Genomic DNA, 27,255 nt, shown 5'->3' with positions numbered 1-27,255 from the left:
GCGGGTGTGTGCTCTGTGGTCCGTATTGATGTGTCATCGGAATGCATCATGAATAATTAAGTGCTATCATGAATAATTAAGAAGTATCATAGATTCTCATAGATTAAGAAACTTTGCTATGAATAATAATGAGAAATTGACACGTCATTATTCCACTAGCAGTTGCGCGCTACATCACAGATTTTGAATCTGCCCCAAAGTTGATTTTAAACCCGGCAGATGAAATTAGCAAACAAAAGCTCAAAATTATCAATTTTTCTCCATAATTAAAGCTGATAGGTGCTAACGGTGTCTTCAATGATGATCAACACACACAAATCTTTTAAAATCTCAAAAAAGTACTCCTGTCTTGAACCTTTAAAGCTAAATAACTCAAAATAAAGGAGGCTAAGAAAATTTTTCTTTTTTAATGGAAATTTCAGATAGCACTTTTTGGTTTTTGCATCTAAACCCTTCAAATAAATAAAAATATCATAATATGTTTCCAGATACATGCTAAGCAAACAAGTGATAAAAAAACAATGCTAAAATCAGTTATTCTCCTTTGAAAGTGTGTGTTCCATGTCACAATTTCTGGTTTTGTCTGTAACTCCGCCCACTGCCAGTTTACCCAATGATATTTTGCCGTTGTCGAAAATGCAACCTTTAATTGACCTAAATGAGATGCATTTTTCTAAAAATCCACATGAGGAAGTTTTTAATCAGCAGTAATAGAAATATCACTAACTCAAACTCTCCAGGCTTGCTGCAGTTGGAGTAGTCAATCTGGCAACCTGCATTTGTGTCAAATCATCATGAGAGGTCTTGGGTAAAAAAAAAAAAAACTAACTCTTCAGTGTTGAATTCAGACTGTAAAACTTTGTTCAATCTTACATACTGCACATTTAATTAAGTATTAGTGATCTCTGGTTTATTCGCCTTCCCCAATCAAAGTAACTCTTCCCATTTAGAAGATCCCATGATATGTGTAGGAATGTTATGATATAGTTTGAAACTTTCTTTTTCATGTGATACACCACAGTTCAATGTAAACCACTGCTTTAAAAGTGTAACTCTTCAAAAGTTGCAGTTTATTGTTTTGGGAATTCCAGATATGTAAACAGGTAGTCATGTCTTGACTGCATCTTTTTTTTTTCTGTTCACAAGTGTAATTCAACCCCACTGCAACTAAAGTGCAATGCTGTGAAAAACTTGAAAGCATTTTGCTTGGGTGTCCACATTTCTCTTTCAAACACGCACATACACACAAGAACACCTGACAGTTTGTAATATTTCACTTCAGCACTTTTTTGCTTGTATTTTGTTTTTATCCCCCCTGCTACTGCATTATGTTAGATGTTCAAGCCAGAACTCAGTTTATTACTTCTTCCTTTCCCAGCTCTGCTTCAGCCTTATCATCTGACGCAATTCAATCTGTAAATCACAACTAGCGAATGTCATAGCACTAGAGGCAAAACATACATCAAATATGTAGAATAATCTTAACCTACTGGAGCTTTATTTCCACCAGGGTCAGCAGTGTATACGAGACTGATCGACTGTTTTTTTGCATAGTGCCGGCTAAGTTTTTTTCATCTTTCTTACAAGCATAGCAGCATTGTAGATTGCCTCATTTTAAGAGTGCTTCACCCGTCTTTGTTTCGCCTCCGTAGATTTTTTGGCAGTCGTTTAGCTTGATGGATTCATTACTGTGAGGTCTCAACTTCATCACACCTACCAGCTTTACTTCTATATATATATTCAGTGAGGCTTATATCCCCTCTGCACGCTCTCATCCACGACTTCACAAGCCCACTTTGCTCTCTTTGTTTCCGTATTTATTTTCATTTTGGTAATAAAATCAGATGGTGCTTCCAGAAGCCACGGCCATCGATCGAGGCTGACACTGATGGATGACCCGTTTTTTTCCATTGTGCTGATGGATACACTAAAGCTCCTTATGGAGTTCAATCTCAGCCCAGCAAAACCAATGGTCTCGGTGCAGGGGTTTAAGTTTGATTAACTAAAACCTCCTGCAGGCCACAGAGAGCCAAACTCCGTCGCCAATATGCTATGAACACCAGTCAGGCATTTACTGACCTACACAATCTTTCAAAGCCTTCAGGATGTGTGTGAGAGTTTAAGCTCAAAGTTTACTTCAGGTTTTATTTTGTTGTATTTTTTTTAGGTGTACACAAGCCTTGTGTTGTGTGCGATGGGAATTTCATCATCATCACTGTACACATGTACTGTATATGTCTTTTTTTTTGAGTGTGTGTACAATGTGCATGTGCAATTTGTACATGTGTGTCACTCTTATGTTGGAGATTGAAATTAGAGAACAATCTACCCTTCCTGACAAAAGTCTTGACATTGATCTCAGTTGTAAGAGCAACAAATAATAGCTTGACTTCTAGTTGATTATTTGGAAAAGTAGCAGAAGGTCGATTTTTCAGATGAATCATCTGTTGAACTGCATCCCAATCATCACAAATACTGCAGGAGACCTAGGAACCCGCATCGGCCCAAGATTCTTACAGAAATCAGTCAAGTGAAGGTGAAGGAAAAATCATGGTTTGGGGATGCATTCAGTATGGGGGCGTGCGAGAGATCTGCAGAGGGCATGACAACATCAACAGCCTGAGGTATCAAGACTTTTGTGCTGCCCATTACATAAACTAAAGAAGAGGGCAAATTCTTCAGCAGAAAAGCACTCCTTTTCATACTTCAGCCTCCACATCAAAGTTCCTGAAAGCAAAGAAGGTCAAGGTGCTCCAGGATTGGCCAGCCAGTCTAAGCAAAGTCAGACCTTACTGTCCTAATTAAACATTCAAAAACAAGGCGTCTAGATCATAATTTATTTGGGTAAAATAAGTGTAATCTAAAGACATTTGCCTTTCATATACTGTAAGCTACTTCTGATAACAATTGATAAACTAGAAGTTAACTTATATTTCTTGTTCCTAAAACTTGTATAGGCGACAAGACTTTTGTCAGGTAGGGTAAAATGTCTTAAATTTCAAGTTCAATGCTTAGTCCTTTTTGAAGTTAGCCCAACAGGAGTAAAATATATTATATCTGTAAATGGGATTTGAAAAATAATAATTTATCAAGCTGTACAGCTTTCAGCACACCTGTCTGTGTAGCTTCAATCATCTTCAGAACATAAATGAAGATATGTTGGTGAAATTTGAGAGCTCCCACATCCTCCATAGACAGCAAGATTACTGACTTGTTCAAAGTCCAGAAAAATAGCAAAATAAAAAAATGCCTTCAGTGGTTTAATCAGAGTATTATCAAGCTACAGGAATCCTTTTGTGTGCACATAAAACAAAAAATACCTACTTTCTTCAACAGTTTATTTAAAGTATTCTTCCAATTAAACCACTGAAGGCATATGGTCGGTTTTAAGGATTTGTTTTGTTATCTTTCTGGACTTTTCAGCGAATCAGGAACCTTGCTGTTTATGACACATGATGTCCCAGATTTTACCTAAAATATTTCTGTTTGTGTCAGGGCATGACTTGAGAGTGAGTGATTAACACCATCTTGATTTTTGGTTGAATTAACCCTTTAACCTTGTGTACAACAAACAGTTCAGACATGTGCTTCGAATAGTTTTTGCACTAGTGGACTATTTTCTGACATTTAGAAACAAAATGGTGGAATCTGAACAGGAACATTAACAAACTACTGAACATAGATTAAAAGAGACCACCAACTGTACATTAAATGTATATATATATATATATATATATATATATATATATATATATATATATATATATATATATATATATATATATATATATATATATAATTGCTCTTTCAAATAAAATAGATCTGCAAGTCAACTGAAATGTTCATTCATGCCAGCAAATGGAGAATATTTTGAAAGGTTGATTGTTTAAGTATTCTTGTATATTTGTAAACATGACCTCAACTTCACATTGAAAACTGTGTGTCCACATATCAGACATGTGCTTTCTTTGTGTGTCTGTTCTGACCAGCTATAGATGCCAGTGGCTGTTGTATTCCTGGCAGACTGGCTGGAAACACAATGTGGGTGCAAGACAAAACTGGCTCAGAGGAGACCACTTTGGATGAGTGCATATGAGACACTTGGCTCTTTCTGGATATCACAGTTCATGACTGAAAAATGTTCACAATAGCTAGAATATTCCTAGATGCTCTGCAGTTTCTTCTGGGCTCCCACTTTTCTAGAATGTCATTCTGCCATGATGGTAAATAAATAAATAAACCATGCACTCTCAAATATACTGGGTTGTATCAACTCACAATTGGGACATATATAGAGAACCAATATTGGGTTGGGTTACAATTTATTATTATTTATTTTAAAAAAAATCTATTTTTGAGATGGATTTAAGGTCAATATCATTAGCCCCTCCATTTTTATGTTTTCAGATTGCCTACAGAACAAACTACTGTCATACAATAACTTGCCTATTTAACCTAGATTTTACATTAGAAAAATAGAGTTTTTACATTGCACTTTAGGCTTAATACTAGTACTATCTAGTACTCTTTAACGAAAGTCTTTAAATATTTTACATTTGCTTTTATTTTCATAACTTCTATTTCTCCATAATTTTGAATCTATTGTTATTGCCATTGTTATTCGTATAAGGTCATGAGTGGTTGTGTAAGCATTGCACTGCATATCATACTTTGTATGACTCTGTATGTGACAATAATTTGAATTTAACATCTTGCAAAATAAGTAGAAAAATATTATGTACTGTCATCATGGTAAAGGCTAAATAAAATTATTATGTTTAAAATGTGTTGAACTCTTTTTAAAGCAACAACTGTGAAATATCTTTAAAAGAAAAACAATTTGACTAAAGGGCTAATAATTTTGACTTCAACTTTATAATATTAATATTTCTAACATTAAACATTATCCCAACTTTGTTTTGGTTAAAACCAGCCAGCATTGTTTAGAATGTGGCACTTCAGTGCATTAGAGTTCAGTGTGGTGCATCGCTTTATTACTAAATGTGCTGAGTTTAATCAATTCCTGTAATAACTGCAATACTCAATGTGTTGCAGGGGCATCCCAGATGTCTCACAGTAGAGGAAATAAATGCACACGTTTAATGAGAAAGTTCATTTGTGGATGATTATTCACATTTTCAAGTAAGTTAATTGTTTTTTTCCTGCGGTTTATTATGCATTCTAGAGCACACTTGTGTTTTAATGTGCCCTGTCCCATGATGAATATTTGTTCATTATCTATTGTGTGCCATTAACATACAATATTTATGTTCATTTAAGCATCTTGCTTGTTTTGAAGATGGTCTTTATTACCATAAATATAACAGGCATAATTATTTTTTATAATAGATTCAGTGAATTTTTTTTTGTATTAAACATCTTTGTAACATTTTTAAAATCCACTGCATAGCATATATCTATTATAATCACACTTATAATCCATTATTAAATGAAATAAAGCTGAAAAAAAATTAATATAAATTGAAAAAAGGTCTTTGCAAATATGACTGAAATGTATCAATTTATATAGGTAGGCAAAAGTCTTTATATTATATGGGTCAAAGACGTGATGATTTAAAAAAGCATAATACACTCACCGGCCACTTAATTAAGTACAAATGTCCATGCTCGTTAATGCAAATTTCTAATCAGCCAATTGCATAGCAACAACTCAATGCATTTAGGCACGCAAACATGGCCAAGACGATCTGCTGCATTTCAAACTTAGCATCAGAATGGGGAAGAAAGGTGATTTAAGTGACTTTGAACATTGCATTATTGTTAGTGCCAGACGGGCTAGTCTGAGTATTTCAGAAACCGCTGATCTACTGGAATTTTCACACAGAACCATCTCTAGGGTTTACAGAGAATGGTCCGAAAAGAAGATATTTCTAGTGAACGGTGCAAATGCCTTGTTGATGACTGGTTTGAGCTGATAGAAATGTGCAGCCAACAAATCTGCAGCAACTGTGTAATTCCATCATGTCAACATGGACCAAAATCTCTGAGGAATATTTCCAGTACTTTGTTGATTCTGTGCCACGAAGGATTAAGGCAGTTGTGAAGGCAAAAGGGGGTCCAACCCAGTACTAGTAAGGTGTACCTATTAAAGTGGCCGGTGAGCGTAATTGCAAGTGTCTACTGTAATGTTTCAAACAACTTGAAATGTAAGATTATTCCGACCTGCACTAATTTATTTGATTATACATAATGTTATTTTTTTTAAATATATTCTGCTGTCTTCTGTAAGTCTTGATAAAAATGTATAATAGTGACATTTTTTCCCCCTTAAAAATAGAAAGTAAACAGGACGCATTATTCTAATGTACAAAAAAAACAAACAAAGTTTTATTTGGGTTTTATTTGATTTTGTTCAATTACCCCCTTTTCCCTTTGACCCAAATTAAATTTAATTAATAAAACAATTTGATTTAGAACTATTTACTATCATAAGGCATTACTTATTCACTTTGTAGACCATAAACAAAACAAATAAATAAATAACATCTCATAAGTATATATCAGTTACAGCAGCATATGTAGTTCTGTAGAATTGCCCTGTGTTTAGATGACGTGTTTCTGGTGCTTGAAGGCTGGTGACCCTTTCCTTACCCTCCATACTTTCCCTCCAGTAAATGACGCCCTTTCCCTTTTCCAGTGCCCAGTTGGAGGGGCTACGGAGAGATGTGGCAATAATCCCAGCATGCAATATGGTCCTCTTTCACCTCGAGGCACTGACGCAAACGCTATCACTAATAAACTTTTAATTAGCTTCAGAGGAGACAGCTTTCATTTACAACAGAGGACACAAGCTCAAAGAGCTGCCGTTGCTGCATGAAAAAGATTTGTGTGTGACTGGAAATGTACATTCATTTATCATTTACTTGATTTTCTATGCATCCATAAAGATGCCGTCATAATATTTTCAATGACAGTCAATACCTCGGTTTAGGGGTGGACGTTATAACCAAAATAAAGCATTGGTAATGACGTCTATAACAATATAATATATAACAATTTAATATATAGGCCTAATATATAACAAAACGTAAAATAGTTGTGTTTCATCGTGGGATAAGGCTCACTTAAACACTTAAAAGTATCTTATTTATTATATAAATATTTTTTTAAGATGGAACTTGACAAATACACTGGAAAAAACTACCCAGTTTTATATTAAATTTTTTTAAATAAAATGTTTGATGTGAAACATTCATGTGAAACATTATTACTATAAATTTTCACCAAGTAACCTTTGTATATAAAACTAAAGTGGTCAAACATCTTGCATAAAAAAGCATGCAAATCAGAACACAAGTTTTAAAGCGTGCAAATTAGTTTTACAAAATGAACTTTTTACAAAGATACATACATATGTGTTATTATTTATAATAAAAATTAAACTATTATCAGAACTTCAATCAATCAAGCATTTTTATTAGAATTTAGTCATTTTTGAAACATTATAGGTCTGTAATAAAATATTACTACTGCTGCTGATAATCTGTCAGGCTTTTAAAAAATAATCACATCAGTTGGGTTTCTATCACTCAATGCAGTTTGAAGTATCGCATAAGAAACGAGTCACATAATTATTAAAAATAATTATTAAAATTAAAAATAAAAATCCTGTGACTCCCACATTTGCAGAATAAACTCTAACATTACACCCACATGACCAGTCAACTGTGTCCATTACTGTGTGTTCACACCGAAAGCTACCTTGATCTCAAATTAAAAGGGCCAGTTGCAGCATATCAGCAAATCAGTTACATTGCTGCATTAAAAAAACATGCTTTCTAGTGTGAAAATGTTGCACAATTTTTTATCAAATGCATTTAACTACGGAAGATTAAGCTGTTGTGTGTGGTGTGGCTCCGCTCCACTTATCCAATATGTGCCCAATCTGCCCATACGCCTGAAATATTCTGAAGCAGCAATGCTGTTTTGCACTGTCGTTATAGTTAACATGAGATTCCTGCTTTTTTAAGAAAAAAAATATAACATTAATGCTCATCAACTCACCAGTAACTTTTTATTTAATGTATATTACTGTAAGAAAACAATAATAAGAAATTAGTAAACTCAATAATCAAACCCTTGGAAATAAATGTGGTCCAAAGTTTACAGAACTGTGTTCTCTGGAATTCTCTTCAACATTCCGATTGCTTGCCACCGAACTGGGTCATAGCCAAGCGGCAACCTCCCACTCTCCCTCAGGAAGCCAATACGGAAGTAACTAAAACTGCAATTCATCCGAAATTCCGCTAGTCCTGGCCGCTTCTGGCTCCAAAACAGAGCAAATTTCAATTGAGCCCACTGTTAAAACGGCCAACTTTACAGCAGAAAAAAGGGTGTTTACAGCCTGGTACAAAAAAAGATTTTGGTTAATACAGCTAATATTACCCTTCATGACAACTGTGAGGGGGGTGAATTTTTTTATAACTCATCCATTTCCTTTATATTAAGTTATATTAAGTTTGCATAATTAAGGGAGTGGCCACTTGATTGACAGCTAGGTCTCGCTGGTCGCCGTCACGTCACCTCAGCTGAATCCTGCAGATTAGCCACTGAACTCGGCATATTTATCATATTTCTGTGATGTTTTATGTGGCTTTACACAGTCTACTGCCTTTTGGATTTGTTTCCTACAATTATTAGATGGCATGGCATGCTGAGGGCAGTTAATTGTGCTCACAAACCATTCACGTGGCCTCCGTTTCCCATGTGAGTAAAGTTATATACTTATATACCATTTCTATACAAGTATTTGTTTTATTTAAGATCATTTATCGTTTATATTTATATTTAGAGCTGTAATGCACTCCAGAATCTGACGAATTGATTAGCTGTAGGCTCTAACAGTCATCTGAAGCGTTGTCATACAGTGTTATGCTGGATTTCATCAATAGTCTTACATTAACTAACACAGACTATATCTGAAGTGTTTGGAAGTAATTCGCGTTTTCCTCCTGTTGAAAAACGTCATAAGAACAATGTTTAGCGGCTCAGTGTATTACAGCAGTGTTTTTAAAAGTCTAAACACTTTATTGATATAGTGTACAACCAAGCACAAGTGGTCAGAATACAAACGAGTCACAGGTGATAAAGTATTAAGCGTTCTCCCAAAGTAAAGTGTGTCTGAACCAGGTCCAAGCTAATTACAAGGTTACCAATACTACAGTTGGTTGCTCTTACAATTTAATGCAAACTCACCTAATTAGCTTTTTTTTCTACAAACTTTGAAATAGATTGTCTTCATGTTAGGATGTAAACATTGCTGTTGTCTGTGTTCAATCAAACTAATTTACTGAAATCAAAATGGGATGAACAATAGCAAAGAGCTTAGAATGACCAAGAGGCGACACTCAATAGAACGTTCCGTTGCAACAGCAGTGGCCAGCAACAGCCCTGGATTCCGCCATTTTGGAGTAAAAGTGATCGGCCGTCCATTGGATCTCATTACTGTCGCGATGGCAAGCAGCTGGTTTGTTCTTTATTTATTTATTTATTTATTTATTTATTTATTTTAAAAGCGCATTAAAGCAGAGATATAACCTGAAAGACGACAATACAACACTTACTATCACAATCATCAGCACTTTTAATAGTTTATGTTACACACTTATAATATGCTGTTGTTCAAATAAAGTTTTCATTCCGAAATGGCCGCCACGCTCTCTGGTGGCTGTTTTCCAAATTACGCTAGAGCACAGGTGTCAAACTCAGTTCCAAAAGGGCCTGCACAGTTTAGTTCCAACCCTAATTAAACACACCTGATCAAACTAATTGAGTCCTTTAGGCTTGTTTGAAACCTACAGGTAAGTGTTTTGTAGCAGGGTTGGAACTAAACTGTGCAGGGCTTCGGCCCTCCAGGAATTGAGTTTGACACCCCTGCACTAGAGTGTCGCCTCTTGGTCATTCTAAGCTCTTTGACAATAGCCAATGAAATTGTTGTTTATTAATTATCCTCGCACATTCAGCATACCAGCTGAATAATTGAAAACAAACACAGTGATTTTTACAACAAAGAACATCGAACAATACAATTTACTTCAGAATGTTGTATCATGATAACCTTATATTATTACCCAACCCTACCACACCTGGCTAATATTAATTACTTATGTTTCTTTTAGGTTATGTTTGAGTCTGAAATCCCTGAGAGCGATTTGTCCTCATGCCTTAAGAAAGATCTCTTCATCAGTCGCTGTCTGTGTTTGCTCCCTGCCCTCCTGGCAGTATGAGTTTCTATGGCTCCTCTGAGACTGAGGGTGTGTGTGTGTGTGTGTTTTCCCATCACCTACGATAATTGAAACAAAGCCATCTATCAGCCTACTTTGGTGGTGCTTAAAGGCTCTGTTCTCTCTGGGCTCTCCTTAGGGAAGGTAGACAAGATGCTAGACTGGAGACTCACAGTTGAGACAAGAAGCCATATTGTCAGTTGTCACGCAGATGTTATAAGATCATTGGCCATAACTGAGAAATGCTACTCATTCAGTATTTTTTTTTTCTGTGAGTTATTTCCATCGTAATGTATAGCAAATCATTTTTAAAAATTAGAATAAAAAGGCAAAATAAAACAAAACTAATGTGGATTAAGTGTATTTACATCAAGTTGTTAGAGGACTGACTCAAATATTGGTAACCTATTAAACAACAGTAAACAAGGCAAACATAATGGAGACTGCTGATTGGCTGTAATGTTCACTCTGTCAGAGTATTTATTTAACACTTTTTCATAGTTTAAAAAAAACCCTTAAGTGAGAGTAAAAACGTTTTTGTAAATTGAGGGAAATTTTATTAGAAATTTGCTCTCACTCGTTTCTCATGTGACACTTTAAATAGGGTTGGGCGATGTTGATCAATTTGGCATCATAAGATGTCTAGTGTGAAACATCGCGATAGACGATGCCATCGTCGTCGTAGGCGGGGGGTGGGGGTGGTTGTTAAACATCAATTAATTCAAAACAATTTAATTAATTGTTGTAGTTTACCGTTTTCACTGCCTAACCCACATGGTCTTTCCTTTACCCATAACCAAACCATAAATAAAAAAGTTACAAACAAATGACCACCTGTCAATCACTTTTCTTTCCACGGCATGAATAGGCACAGTGATCTGTGTCGTTCTAATGGCTTTTCCCACAGCTGGTGAAGGAGACGAGAGTTCGGTTGGAGTTCACTGTTGTGTATACATTTTTATTGTATTCACTGCAAAATCCTCACCGCATGCGCGGATTTAGGAGACATTTATGCAGAATGCATCTTTGCACCTAAAAACGCCAAACGCAGCACTCAGGAACAGATTAAACCAGTTGTTAATGCTCTCGTTAACATGCTTAAATACTTGTGCTATATAGGACAACATAAAAGCTGTTTTTAGTCTTCGTGTATGAGATTTAAGGTTTGCAACTCTGCTGAAGTCTGTTCTGAAATGAAAGCGTCAGTCTGACTTCATTCGCTATGGTATTTAATGACGTGCGACTCACATTGACAGGTGAAAATGCGATCTACCTGCTTACACTGCAGACACAGGGGAACAGATCCAATTCATATCGGATTAATTTCCAAATATGAACCTGAATGAATATAAGGCCTGAATCTGATTTGAGTAAATCAGAATTTATGTGATTTTTTCCTGCTCACATGTGTATTGGCAATATCTGATCTGTGCCACATGGGAGAAAAAAATTGGAATTAAGTCACGAACCATGCAGTGTAAATGCAGCCTCTGATACAAGTTTTACTTTTGGTAAAAAGAAAATTAGCACTACAGTGTTTGGGTGCTCTGTGCTTGTTTGATATAATTAGTCTACCTAAATGTGTAAATTCCCTACAAAAAATAAAAGATAAAAAAAATGAAGCTGATTGGTCAGTTCTTGTCACGTGACTCACGGTGCGCTCCCAGCATTCTAAAAACTTGAGATGTTTTTAACTGAGTGCTGCATGCGCGCCGCTCCCAGTATGCATGCCTTCATTGGAAATTAAAAACTTGTGTGCAAAAAAAGATGCGATATATGAAAGGCCGCTGTCATTTGATCTACTTCTTGCACAGACATGCTGGATTTACCTGAGTTGATGACAAACTGGCTGCGGATCCATTTCTTAGCAGTTTGTGGGTCCTTCACTGGGCCTTTTCCGCTTCACAAAGTAACTTTCCAAAGACGTCTGTGTCTTACTCAGTTTGTTAGCTTGTAGGTTCAATTTTGGCACTCAAATTACTAAGAAGTAACTAAGAGAATACTGTCATTTTTCTTAATAAAATATTTTTCTAAATAAAAGATCATTCAGATTCAGATAACAAAATAATACAGAAATAATAAATGATTGCTTGTGCGGCCTGTTATTAATTGATTGATCTCAGTTTTAGGGCCCACTCCTATAAAGTATGAATGTACCAACCAGGATTATTAAAGTTAAATAAAAACCATGTAGCATATCAGTCAAATTACATGTAGGTACTATTTTAATAACAGTAATAAATGCATGATTACAGCTGATATTTCTAAAAAACACCTAAATCTTCAACCTAACCCTACCTCTAGTACATTATTTATGATCCAGTGTACTAAAACTTTAGACAGGACATTTGCACAGATGATTACTGTACTTTTACAAAGAGACAGCAACCACCTACTGGCCTGGATGCACGATACAGCAATATTTGAGTATTGTTGAGGAAATTTGTGAGCTGGGACTGCTTATGGCTTATGATAAAAACAGGAAACTACATTGTTAACAATTTCCTGTAGAATCTACAGTAGCTCACTGGCAGCAGTTCACCAGTAACTTACCGCAAACTCAATTACAGCAAAAATATTGTATTTACATTTACAGCACCATTTATCTTGCTCTATATGTATTTATAGAATTCTATATATATCTTTTTCATAAAATATACAATAATTTTAAAATACAGTAAAATACTGCTTTACTGTCCTACAGCAAAATACAGCTCATATTACTGTTAAATACTATGCAATTTATTTGTAATTTCTTGTTTTGCAAGTTCAGATTCAGCCACATATATGTGAGGAAAAGAGCACAGCAAAGAGAACGAGCCTCGACATGGCAAATGTTTCCAAATGTTAAAGCTTTTGCTTGTTGTGTTTAGTGAAGATGTGCCTTTGTTAATTAGATTGGCTTTCACAGCTCTACAGTAAATAACCTTCTCTTAGCTCACACTGCAGAGTGATCTGCAAATGGGTCATCGATTGAGAAGCCTGACAGATAGCAGGCCGAATCCCCCACCGGTATAAAGACTGAGGGTCAAAACAGGACCAGAAGATCTGACAACTCTTTGCCCCAGCCAAGGATGAATTAAGTCAGCTTGCTGAAGCTGCTCTTTTAATCCAGAGCTCTCCAGATAGCAGCCTATGTGCTGTAATGTTAATTAGAGTTAGCACATAAAAGCAATGTCAACCCATGGGGGTCGATCTGTACACAGATTGTTTGAGAAATCAATAATAATACCAGAGTGTGGCACTAGCTTCCATTTACTTTTCTCTCAGCCCTTTACCGGGGTGTTTGTGTGTGGAACGGCAGCAGTGCACCTCGCTCAGCAGGACAGTTTGAAATAAAACAGAGCATGGCGAATGTTAGAGCAGGTAACAGCATCTACATTTGCTCTTTTTAAATGTATTCAGCCATGAATCTTGTTGTACTTGAACAGTAGCAGACTCATGGTAACCAGAAGTGTCATTTGTGAGTTTAATCACTTAGCTTTCTCCGCTTATATTTATTTGATTTGCTTCCTTGGTTGGTTTTCATATTGTGTTATGCGCTTGTGATGGTGTGTGGTATTTCAAGGTGCCTGCAAAAAGCAACTGCAACTAAAGGTGACTAAAGTCTGTGCTAGCCGTGGGGTGCTTGATGTCTGTAAAAGAGCATGAGAATGAGATTCATTTATAGTAAGAGCTGATGAAAAGCCTGCAACATTATTCTGTTTTTTTTCTGTATGTTAAATGCATAGTTACCCCAAAAATATACACACCTTTTATTTGTTTCGAACCTTTGGGATTTTCTTACTACTGTTGAACACAAACAAAGATATTCAAAAGCAAAATGAAAAACATGTAAACATTGACTTCCATAGTATTAGTTATGCCTACTATGGAAGTTAGTGGTTTCAGCTTTTCAGCTTTATTTAATATATCTTGTTATATGTTGAACAGAAAAAGAAACTCAAAGCTTTAGAATTAATTCAGGGGGAGTAAATAGTGAGTAAATATTATTTTTTGTGTAAACTATCCCTTTAAATGCACAGATATACAGCTGGAACTGGAAGTCTAAAAGGGGTTCTATTATGCACATCTATTTATGTATATGACAGCTGCTGTGAAAGTTTAATGCTTATGCAATGTGCCATCTAACTGCTGCTGTCTGCATGTTTTGTCAGTATACTTAGTACATTTTATATTTATAATAAATAAATAAATAAATAAATAAATAAATATATATATATATATATATATATATATATATATATATATATATATATATATATATATATATATATATATATATATACACACACACACACACACACACACACACATATATATATATATATGAAAACGTGCAATGTCCACTACAGAGGACACAAGTCAATGGGCGGGGCCTCAGGAGGATATATATATATATATATATATATATATATATATATATATTATCATTCCAACGAACATTCGCCAACTCAGTCACAAGCTTTTATGCTTGTAACTCTGGAGCTGTTGATAGAAATATAGTTCCTGGGTGTGTTCCATACCCAGTCATCCCCCCTATGCCATATTCATTTAGAACATTGCTTGCAACATTTAAAATTGGAATGATAAAAAAAGCATCTCTCTTAGGTGTAATTTACTTTCAAAGTACTTTTAGAGTTCTGTTTTAGCGATCTTCACGTTTACAATTGCGCTTCCTTCGTAGTGCACTTTGAAAACATTGATGTCTATATGAACACAGCCGTGGCTCATGACGAAAGCTATAGGTGACCTATATCAATAAATAATCAATAAACAATATCCTGCTTAATAATAATAGTAATAGTAATAATAATAAAAATCATCATCATCAATATTATCATTAAAATAGGATTTTTAAATTTCCTAATAAATAGTAAATATTAAATTTCATTTCTTTATAAATCACCTCATCATTCATCTTTTAATATGATTTATATGTGATATTAGAATACGTGTTAGCTTATGTGATTTTGTGGAAATATGGAATGTTCTCAGTAATATTCATAAGAAAACACAGGCCCTATATGCGCCATTTACATATATTTCAGTTAATATGGAAATGAATGCATGTTTTTACCAAATCTAATATTGATTTATTTATTTTTTATGTGTATGTGTGTACGTGTAAAGCAATATAATTTGCACAATGAAATTACGTGGTTCTTCTCTAAAGAAGTTGTTACAACCCTGTTTAGAGCATCATTATGGGCGTTTTATGTTATAACTAACGTGGTTCAAATGATGGATCTGCGACAGAGAAACTACAGTTTTTGGGAAAAACTCCTCACTACATCATTCTTTTCCCAAACAATGCATCATACTATGCAAGTTACGTCGTTGTTTGGGAATTACACCCTTGGTGTGCATCGTGATGTAACCTAGGAATGATTCATTTTAACACCCCTACTTTCTTGTTAGTCTAAACCAGTGGTCACCAAACTTGTTCCTGGAGGGCCGGTGCCCTACAGATTTTAGCTCCAACTCTAATCAAACAGAGCTACTCAAGGTCTTACTAGGTATACTTAAAACATTCAGGCAGGTGTGTTGAGGCAAGTTGGAGCTAAACCCTGCAGGGACACCGGCCCTCCAGGACCAAGATTGGTGACCCCTGGTCTAAATTATCTAAACTCAGCTTACTGTATATTGAATCTAATTTGACAAAATAACAGTTTGAGGACTGTGCTACTTTTTTAGTAATAGTAGCTTGGCTAAATTAGTATAATAGTTTGTCTAAACTCCGCCTCCACTGAATATCAACACCTATTTACAAATCACTGCTCCACCTATTGATTTGCATATGTAATTTATGGAAGAAAAAAACAAAACAAAACAGAGAAGTGGGTCTAACAAGCAAAAACCAAACAGCAAAGATGCACTGAAGACAACAAGACTCAATTTTACCAAACAGTTGTTGCATAGCCTTTCTTATTATTCCAACATACTAAGAGTGGATGAACATAAAGAGTGGATGAACTTTATTTAAATGAACAATCTGTAAGAACTTGATTCTTTGTTCACCTGATTTTACACCAAATTCATTTACAAAAAAGGCTTAATTTTACAGCGGAAGACTGAAAGTAAAGCGTGAAACTGTGAAGCTGACTGCACAACTCAATCTCACAGCAATTCATAACTTTTTGATTTAGTGGCTAACTTGTATTAATTTTTGCGATCTCATTCGTACTATTTAGTATGATTTATTCATCCCCCTATGACAACTGAGTTTAGGGGCAGGGATGGGTGTCACGCCTCCTTTTTGAAATTGCATTTTCATACAACAGAACTCGCATGAATTCACACAAATTAGCCACTAAACGGACAAAATGTAAAATAGTTATGTTTCCTTGTGGGATCAGGCTGCACTGCATTTATCAAGTGGCCACTGGTGTCTGAAGCTACAATTCACCACACTTTTTCAAACCATGTGTTCAAAAGAGGGGGTTAAAACAAGTCAGAAAATAGCCTATTATAAATAGTTTATGTAAAAATCTTGACTTTATAAGTGAACCTCAGAGAACAGTACAGAAAAGAGCAGTTCATGATTCCTTTAAAGCAGGACACTGTATAATGAATCATTCATGTGGTATTTTGAGCTGAATCTTCAGATATAAAAGCACCCCTTTAAAGCAACATTGTCAGCTCATAATGCTTTTACTGTATATTTATCAAGCCATGATACAAGGTCTTAAAGATGCAGAAAGGAAAATGCTCCTTTGGTAGTTTTCACAATCATTTGTCACTGAAATATTTCTACATCATAAATTATTATTTCCATTGTTACATGAAAAGCTGCAGTTTATATACATTGTGGAAATATGCTAGATCGATAAAAGCATAAACAATGCCACTTGACCACACAAGAGTTGCATATTTGCAAGTTATTTGTCTCATATGAATCTGTCAGATGGAAAAAAATGTACCTAATAAAGTAAGTTTGCCGAAGTGTTTTACCTTTTCCTGCATACTAAGTCCTTCTTATGATTTAGCAGCTTCCACACATTGTTCCATTGTTTAGACAGCCTAACTAGGTACAACAGCATATTTAATAGCAGATTACCATGTAATTCAATGCTAATGTTTACGTCTGATCATTACCATCATAAACGAAACACAAATTTCTAATCAGCCAATCACATGGCAGCAACTCAATGCATTAAGCCATGTAGACATGGTCAAGATGATCTGCTGCAGTTCAAACAGAGCATCAGAATAGGGAAGAAAGATGATTTAGGTCATTTGAACGTGGCATGGTTGTCTGTGCCAGACGGCTGGTCTGAGTATTTCAGAAACTGCTGACTGGGATTTTCATCTCTAAGATTTACAGAGAATGGTATGAAAAATAGAAAATATCCAGTGAGCGGCAGTTCTGTGGCCGTAAATGCCTTGTAGTAGAATGGCCAGATTGGTTCGAGCTGATAGAAAGGCAACAGTAACCCAAATAACTACTGCGAATCATCTTAGATTGGTTTCTTGAAATATGATAATGAGTTCACTGAACCTAAATGGCCTCCTCAGTCACCAGATCTCAATCCAATAGAGCACCTTTGGGATGTGGTGGAATGGGAGATTCACATCATGGATGTGCAGCCGACAAATCTGCAGCAACTGCTTGATACTATCATGTCAATATGGATAAAAATCTCGAAGGAATTTTCCAGTACATTGTTGAATATGCCACGAAGGATTAAGGCGGTTCTGAAGGCAAAAGGGGGTCCAACAGGTGCTAGTAAGTTGTACCTAATAAAGTGGCCATTGAGTGTACCGTATATACAGGTCAGTTAACTAACCAAATCATGACATAAGTAAAAGCACTCTATACTAGGGATGGGCAAACTCAGACCTGGAGGGATGGTGTCCCTGCAGAGTTTTGCTCCAACACTAATCAAACACACATAAACATGCTAATCAGTGTGTTCAAGATCACTAGAAAGCTATAGGACTTTGTGTTTGATTAGGGTTGGAGCTAGACTCTGCAGGACACCGACCCTCCAGAACCAAGTTTGCTCATCACTGCTCTATAGACAGAAGTGTATTATGACATTAATTATACTATGAGAACATGCAAAAAGTGAACAAAGAAGCAAAGCAACAAAAATGTCTAAGTTTGTACTATGGTAAATTGAAATGTGTGTTGTTGATTTGTAAAGATCAGTGTTCAAAATCTTGGAGGAAGGACAGTCAATGGCGAAAACATACTAATTATAAGTTAAAAGTACAATGAGGTCAAATAGTGTGTTCTTGCTGGGTGTGCGTAACACCTCCAGTAGAGCTCTGCAGATTAGAAGAGTCAATTAAAGTCAAAGCCCCTTTAAGGCAAGTCATTTCTCTTGGCATTTCATCTTTGAAACGCCTCTCGGGCAATATGCTTGGGCATTCTGCTTAAATGGGAAAACATCAAATTCTCCAAAACTACTTGCCAAGTTTACAATTACGTTTCATATTACGAATAACCAATAAAATTATACAACAACTGGATGTTGAACAACTATTTAGTTTCATTTCTAAATGTTTGTGTCACACAAAATCTGCAGAAACTCAAGTCTAGTCAGAGCCCCTTCCCCCTAAAATTGTCATTCTATAGTGATCGCTGATTGGCTCCTCTACTAGAAGGCAGGCTTTATTTGCCATATAGCGATCTCTGATTGGCTCCTGTACTAGAAGGTGGGGCTTAATTCGTCATATTGACCGCTACACATTTCTCTATTCAAAAGTATACGAGTGAAATGTATTGTGTATTCTATAGTCTTTGTTAAAGTTCAGGTGTTTTCAGTTTATTTAATGACTAACACTGTGCAATGCTGTCACCATTTTTGCAGAGTTTGCAAAGATGGCGTTATTGAATGATGGAATATTTTAAAACCAGAACTGCACTGCCTGTTTAGCTCAAAGAGTCAGAAAGATGTTGAAAATCATCATGAAACTAAAACAGCTACTCTGAGGTTGAAATAGAGGTGCACTTTCCTGCTTCACACAAATTATTCCCTTGCGCTTGCCTGACATGTGGTTTTCATTTTGATCATATTTTTTGTATGTCTCCAAAAATGTGCTGATGCCAGCATAATTACAAGCTCTCTTTCTGACAGTTCTGTTGCATTTTTGTTGCTGCGGGCTGTTCAGTAGATTTCAGGGGCAATTATGAATTCATGTTCTTCCCTTCACAGTATATTCCTTCCTGCTTGGTTCTGAAGTGATGCACAGTATCCCCTCTAAAATAGTGATGACTCGGCCTGAAGACACACTGGCAGGTACATTGTGGGCCGAAATTGCTCTGTAATAAATCATAGCATCAATACCATTCATCTTCAGCTACGCTCTAAACACTGACTCTTGATACTGCTTGTCAGAGCCACAAGAAATCATGCATTTACTTCCATTTGGGGCTTTTAAATAGCTTTGGCAGTACTTGGTAATTGCATTTCATTTCATCAATGCAGCAAATATAGACAATTATGGAAAATAAATTTACTTAAATATTTTTTTTTTAGATTTACTACTTGAGTAACTTGGCTTGAGTAAAATGTTGATATTTGTTCTATTCTATAAAGGTCTAAAACAATTTTTTATTTTTTATTTTTTTGAAAATGACATTGGTCTATAACATTATCATTTTTATTTTGTGTTGCCATTGTTACACTTTGTTAGATATTATAGTTTTTCTTAATATTTTTAACTATTAGTAATTTCGTTGTTAAAATTTTTTTGTTTGGTATTGCTTTAAGCCCCGGTCAAATCACACAAATTTGTCATGATTTCTGCACGATTTCCTTTGATTTAGGTGTTGTGGGGATTTGTAAACAACAAATAAGCATCGTGACGCAAGATTCAATCATTTTTTCTCATGTAATATGGCATAGTTCACGATAAGCGATACTATGCCTGCAACGCCTCAAAACACCATCGCAAAAAGACTAGCATGTTCAAATTTTTCCCCTGTTTTTCACGATGAGTTCCATCACGTGGGTAACACATACTGTAATCAATCATTAGTTATGTAAACTTTAACTACCCTTTTCTAAAATATTAAGATGTTTTAAGCAATTTTATCTGACAAACTGTCACAAATATGCAGACATCTTCATTCTCACAATGAGTTTCTGAGTTCTCTCAGCCTCCCAAAAGAGCTTGTTCTTGTCAGATAATCTGGAAACATGTTCAGTGTTGTGAATACATTGCAAAAGCATTTCCTGCTTATTCAAATGTGTCATTAATAGTGAAACAGTTAAATATAGGCTTCTCTAAAACTATGAATATTTCACTTAAATTTTATTTAGGCTAGATTATTATTAACAAATCAAAACAATCTCATGGCAATTCGTGTTTTGGCGCATATGGCGGACTTGTTTTGAAGCGCATCACCTCAAATGTTATTCATGGTTATAGATAACTGATCAACTAAAGATACATAAAAATGAAGATAAAAATTATAGCAAAAGAAATTATTTTCCAAGAAAAATATACTTTTGTTTGTGGCCCTCCACTACTCAACTATACGGGTAGATGATTTGTTTCATTGTGAGGAAAATAAAGATTTATTGCATGTTTCACTGTGATTGTATCACAAATCTCAGATATATATTTGCAATTTTTTTGATATGTCATTATTTTAAAGATTATGTCTTGAGCATCTGATTTTTCCTTGCTGCTGCTTATGTGCTTTTATTTCTCCCTCTCACTCACGGCAAGTTCAGGTAAGGAATTCTTTGCAGGAAAATATACATTTAGATTTTTAGACAAACACTTTTTTATATTAAAACGAATCGTAAGTTTGATACTATTCGTGTATAATACCCTTAAATAATGTAGTTAGTTGTTTGCAAACATTAATGTTTATTATGATTGAAGAGAGAAAAAATAAATAAATTGAGAAAATTGAAATATTGTTATAGTCTCAGTATAAAAAGAAATATTCCAAGACCCAGGAAGATTTTTTTTGAGATTTTAATGTTCTTGCAGCAACGAAACAATACAGAATAAAATGATTCCTTCTAGTTGCTCAAAGGGCAGTCCTTCGAGACTAGTTTTTATACAGACACACAAGCAGATGATGAAGCATTGTCTTTAATTATTTGTCTAAACGGTGTGGTTGGTATAGTCCTATTGATTATATATCCAATTAATTGTCAGTACAATATTCTAGTAACTGGCACATTCCAATCAAACAAATAAACATATGTTTCTGCTTTGGGAAATAACGCTCATCATAGACATCACAGGATGACTGATCATGAAGGAACGTGTAGTCTGTCACATTTGTTACTCATGACAATTTAAGACTTTATTAAGAAATAAATCGCATAATCTGACATATTGACTTTCGTAACGACAGTTAAAAATCGTGTGATCTGACCAGGGCTTTAGTTTACAACCTGCAAACTACCACATAAGTGCAGTGAACTAACAGTGTACTTTTCTGTAAATATAGTACACTGCAAGTATAAAGATGTGTAAGTATAAGGGAATAAATTGTAATACTTGGGTAATAAGGGGGTAACAACCATATATGCAACACGCAAAGATCTGCTAAGTATATTGAATTTACGGTGTACTTTTCTATAAAGTGCAAAGGCACAAAATATAATGTTTGGGTAATGAAGGGTTACAATAAGATATTCAACACGCAAATAACCACATAAATGTATTGAACTCACTGTGTACTTATCTGTAAGTACTGTATTCATATAAAGAATTATGCAACCTGCAAACACCTGCGTAAGTACATTACTAATAGTACCCTTATTCAGTGCTTGGGTATTATATGGGGTGTTTGGTGAACAAAAGGTTTAAAATCTGTGAAATTAAAAAACCTTATTTTATACGTTCTTTATACTTATACTTACAGAAAAGTTTTTCCACTGTAGGCTACTTAGAAGGTAGTTTGCGGGTTGTAAATTAAAGCGTTACCTCATTTTTTGTATTGATCTAACTGTTAATTGCATGGTAACTTCAAATCGCCATGCTTTTGCTACAGTAATCTGTAGTTTAACCATGGTATTTGTAGTAAATTATACAAGTGGTACTACACATCTATACCATTCATACATTCATTCATTTTCTTTTTGCGGCTTAGTTTATAATCTGGGGTCGCCACAGCGGAATGAACCACCAACTTATCCAGCATATGTTTTTATGCAGCAGATGCCCTTCCAGCTGCAACCCATATCTGGGAAACATCCATACACACTCATACACACAAACACTACAGACAATTTAGCCTACCCAATTCAGTCCTGTACATGCAAACATGCAAACTCCACACAGAAACGCTAACTGACCCAGCGGAGGCTCAAACCAGCGACTTTCTTGCTGCACAACAGCACAACCTAACAGCACTGCTAAATTTGAGCTGGATTTTGCCGGATCCTGTTCCGGAAAATGTAGGGTATTGGTATGTGTGTGTGAGAGAGAAAGAATGTGAATGCAAGCAAAGTGTGGATTGTGTGTGCCATGCAGAAATTAAAACCAAACTTTTGGCCCTCAACAATATTTTCAGCCAATCAGCTTTCTTATGTTTACAATCACTGGTAGGTGTTTGTTTTACATGCAGTGAGCAGCGAAAATAAATAATGGCATAGTGGCCAACCTAAATGTTTGTATTTTCAAAATGGCAAAGAGGCAGTCAAACATATTTTGATTTTTTAAAACCACAAGTGAATCTGATAATGAGCCTGATCAAAAGAGATCTTGAGAAGACGAAACTCCACAAATGCATCAGGATAGCAGGAGACAGAAGCAAAGTGATCTAAAGTCAGCCAGAAAACTGTGGGTTCTTTTTGAAGATTAGAGAGTGAGCCATTTAATTATTTGTTTTTCACTTAGCACATAATAGTAAAGTCAACTGTATATTAATTGTTCATATGATTTATGTTTGTAGCTATATGTTTTCATTATTCATGACTCACCTATAACGTTTTATGGCACAAAATAATATAAGATATATTAATATAATATAATATTTGGTGGTGTTGTGTAGTGGACATCGGTCACGCTAACTTTTATTTTCTGGTTTTGTTTCAAGAATTATTCATTTACAAATTAAGCACTGTATAACGGGAAACTTAAAAGTGATTGATTACTCTACAAAACAAAACATGTGCTTAAATATTTTACAAATAAATGTGGTCTAATAATTCTGCATTCATTTACAGACAGAAGCTCAATGGCAGAAGACTTTGACTGTCCCAGGAGACGTAGAGGAGATGAATTAGCAAAGGTGTCATTTCCTGTCTGCGTCGCTGCCAAGGCCGCAAGATCACTCTCGCTGTTAAGAGAAGTACTGCTGGCTGTAAGTGCTGCCCCGTCGGCCTAACTGGGCCAAAATTCAATTTGCATCAACCAGAAAATCCAATGCATGGCTTAGAGAGATTTCATCCCTCAAGGTGAAGGAGAGGTGAAGTGGGAAGAAAGAGAGATAGAGAGGAAGAGAGGGTGGGACGAGCAGAAAGATGTGGCACGATGCCATTGCCATCACCCACTGAGACTTCCTGAGGTGTGTTTACAGCTCTGTGTAGACAATGATATGCAGCTTGCGTGAGTGTGTGTAAGTCTGTGTCAGTTCATTTTGTCATCTGCATTAAACAGGTTCCGCATTCTCGGTTTACTTTCAATACAACAGTGCCATTTCATACTGCTGATGTTATACAGGTTTACTAATGACACCTTTAATGCAAAGTGCTTTTTTATAGCTTATGCCAGTGTTGTGATTTATTAATTCTTTCATTTTCTTTTTGTCTTAGTCCTTTTAATAATCAGGGGTCACCACAGCAGAATGAACCACCAACTTATCCTGCATATGTTTTATGCAGTGGATGCCATTCCAGCCACAACCTAACACTGGGAAACACCCATACACTCACAAGGGTGAAGAGGCTGTGCAAGTGCTGTTATTTGAAAAATATCACTATCAACCAATCAGATTCAAGAACCAGACAGAACTGTTGCATATATACAGTTGAAGTCAGAACTATTAGCCTGCCTTGATTTTTATTTTTTAAATATTTCCTAAATGATGTTTAACAGACCAAGAACATTTTCACAGTATGTCTGATAATATTTTTTCTTTAGTCTACAGAACAAATCACTGTTAAACAATAACTTGCCTAATTACAGTAACCTGCATAGTTAACCTAATTAACCTAGGTAAGCCTTTAAATGTCACTTTAAGCTGTACAGAAGTGTCTTAAAGATTATATAATCAAATATTATTTACTGTCATCATGCAAAGATAAAAGAAATCAATTTTTATAAATGAGTTATTAAAACTATTATATTTAGAAATGTGTTGAAATATATATATATATATATATATATATATATATATATATATATATATATATATATATATATATATATATATATATATATATATGTGTGTGTATGTGTGTGTGTGTGTGTGTGTGTGTGTGTGTGTGTGTGTGTGTGTGTGTGTGTGTGTGTGTGTGTGTGTGTGTGTGTGTGTGTGTGTGTGTGTGTGTGTGTGTGTGTGTGTGTTTGTGTGTATGTGTGTGTGTGCAAGTATATTTTAAGACACACAACTCTATATTCAAAGCAATATCCTCATTTTGTGTGAGGAATAGGCCTAGACTCAATGTTGCAAACGCAAAATATAGAGTTGCAAAACTCACATTATAGAGACAGAATTTTGAGAAATATAGTCACAGCACAAGACATAAGAATGTGAAATATACACTCATGCTGTGTCATAAGGTCAGAACAAAAACAAAAAAAAGTCTCAAGCTATAAACTATATATATATAACGCACTGTGAAAAGTGACAGCTACACTGAGTTAGGACAAAACAAGTGAAAAATAAAGTTGTATTTGTGAGGTATTAAGTGAAAATGCAGAATATAAAGTCACATTGTGTGTTATAAACTAAAAACTGTTTGATTAATATTGCATTTGTGAGATATACTGTAGTCAGATCACATGATATTAAGTGTCAGTTTAGAAATTTAAAAGTTTGGAAAGGCATTACAGTGACGCAGTGGGTAGCATGATCACCTCACAACAAGAAGGTCACTGGTTCGAGCCTCGGTGGGGTCAGTTGACATTTCTGTGTGGAGTTTGCATGTTCTCCCACAAGTCCAATGACATGCGGTACAGGTGAATTGGGTAGGCTAAATTGTCTGTAGTATATGAGTGTGAATGAGTGTGTATGGGTTGCAAAGATTAGTGAGTTTATTTGTACCTTGAAAAATATCTAGTCAAATATTATGTACTGTCATCATAGAAAAGATAAAATAATTCAGTTATTAGAAATGAGTTATTAAAACTATCATGTTTAGAAATGGGTTAAAAAAAACTTCTTTCCGTTAAACATATTTGTGGGGAAATATAAAGGGCCGCTAATAATTCTGAATTCAACTGTATATATAATTATTTTTCTACCTGTAAATAAGAAAAGAGGAATAATAAAATACAAATATGAAACAAACTGTGCTTTGAGCATCTTCACTGTAAGACAAAAAGTTAAGTCCTTCAGTTAAGAGCAGTGAGTGATTTTGTACTTTTATTGTTTGATTATTAATGATAAAAACAGTCGGCAGCAGGAATATTGTGCGCTGTCACTTTAAGAGCAGTACAGTTCTGATTTATGGTTTCTCTTTCACATGTCCTTTAATTCTCAACTCATTTGTTTATTACATAATAATAATAATATTATGTTAATATTAATAATATTAATATAAATAATCACTAAACACCACATTTTGACACAAATTTGCATGTATTTGCCCATCAAAGAGCTCACATTCTGATGACTTTAGATGTGTGTTAGACTTTAGATGTGCTCTGCTCGTCTCTGAGGCTGAGCACATACACACAACAGCATGTGATCTCTTTCGCACTTTTAAAAACATGAATGATTCGAATGTACATCAATGAATGATGTGCATCCACTGTTGCAGAAGTTACATTACAGCACATGCTTTTAGTCATTTTCACGTGAAACTGAGCTTTGCAGAGCAACAAATGTGTACGACTGGAAAGGGGGCAGTATATGATGGAATAATTATTTTAGCTAGATAAATGTTTTTTCATAATCGCTAGAAGCCAAAATTGAAATCGAAACTGATTTTTTTTACACTATTTATTTGTGTGTGTGTGTGTGTGTGTGTGTGTGAATCATATATCTTAGCCTATTTGCACACAATCCTATCATATGGACTTGCAATATAATACACAAGTCATATGGACACCGTATACAGTGTGTTGCTGTTTTGCCATTTTATGGTGCAATTTTGAGCTCAACAGCCCGAATCCCCATTGTCTTTTTGGGTGAACCGTCCCTTTAAGGTCAGCATGTCACATTATATATGACAGAGTGCCACAATGAGACCCTCGGTGCAGTGCATCAAGACATGCTGTTTATAAAACTCAGAAACAGACAAATGAGGAAAGGGAAAGGGATGGCCTGAAGTTGAGAAGAGATTGCGAAGATGAGAGCGAGAGGCCTATAAATCAGACCCCCACCCCCCCATCCTACTCAGAAAATGAGAAAAAAAACGAAGAGTGCAGCAGTAAAACCCACTGCTCAGCTGCAGTCATCTATCTACACAAGGACGAGGCTATTAGAGAGATGACAGAGCCATGGACTTGGGTGTTACCACTCTCTCTCTCTCTCTTTCTCTCGACTCTTCGTCAATGCTTATTCTTACCAGTAAACACTGTATAGGCCTTATATATTGATTCAATGAGAACAGATGGTGGCACAGAAAGCCAGCAAGCCTATTCATTACAGGCTTCCCATCAAAATGCATCTGCTTCATCACAAACGAGATGTCTTTGCTTATCATGTTGCATCCATTAATCAGAGCTGAAACGGCAAATGAGATGACTTGCACTTGCTATTGTAAGTATGACCTCGGCACGCATGACCACAAGAGCGTGGCGCATCGTCATTTGGATCTCGTCTGACAAGCATGCAATAATCTGACATGCAGGCCAGCTACGACCACGCGCCTCAATTAAGCTCCGAGTCACGAGAATTAACAGAGCACAAGGACCTTCT

At 35.5% G+C, this 27,255-nt stretch overlaps 1 protein-coding gene and 2 long non-coding RNA genes across 3 annotated transcripts in view; 2 read left to right on the top strand and 1 right to left on the bottom strand.

Moving 5' to 3' along the window:
* Nucleotides 1–27,255, top strand: part of LOC147841783 (uncharacterized) — a 751,871-nt gene that overhangs the window by 278,828 nt on the left and 445,788 nt on the right. The gene's annotated exons all lie outside the window — the stretch shown is intronic.
* The window catches only part of lrrn2 (leucine rich repeat neuronal 2), a 99,375-nt gene that overhangs the window by 32,208 nt on the left and 39,912 nt on the right, over nucleotides 1–27,255 (bottom strand). The gene's annotated exons all lie outside the window — the stretch shown is intronic.
* LOC147841787 (uncharacterized) lies at nucleotides 9,532–12,899 on the top strand. Its single transcript, XR_015503107.1, has 3 exons — nucleotides 9,532–10,515; nucleotides 10,564–11,469; nucleotides 11,780–12,899. It is a non-coding gene; the product is annotated as an uncharacterized LOC147841787 (long non-coding RNA).

The sequence above is a fragment of the Danio rerio genome, chromosome 11 (assembly GCF_052040795.2).
Source record: "Danio rerio strain M-AB ecotype USA chromosome 11, GRCz13ab, whole genome shotgun sequence".
In the NCBI taxonomy this organism is placed as follows: Eukaryota; Metazoa; Chordata; class Actinopteri; order Cypriniformes; family Danionidae; genus Danio; species Danio rerio.
This window is presented reverse-complemented; position numbering and strand designations above follow the sequence as displayed.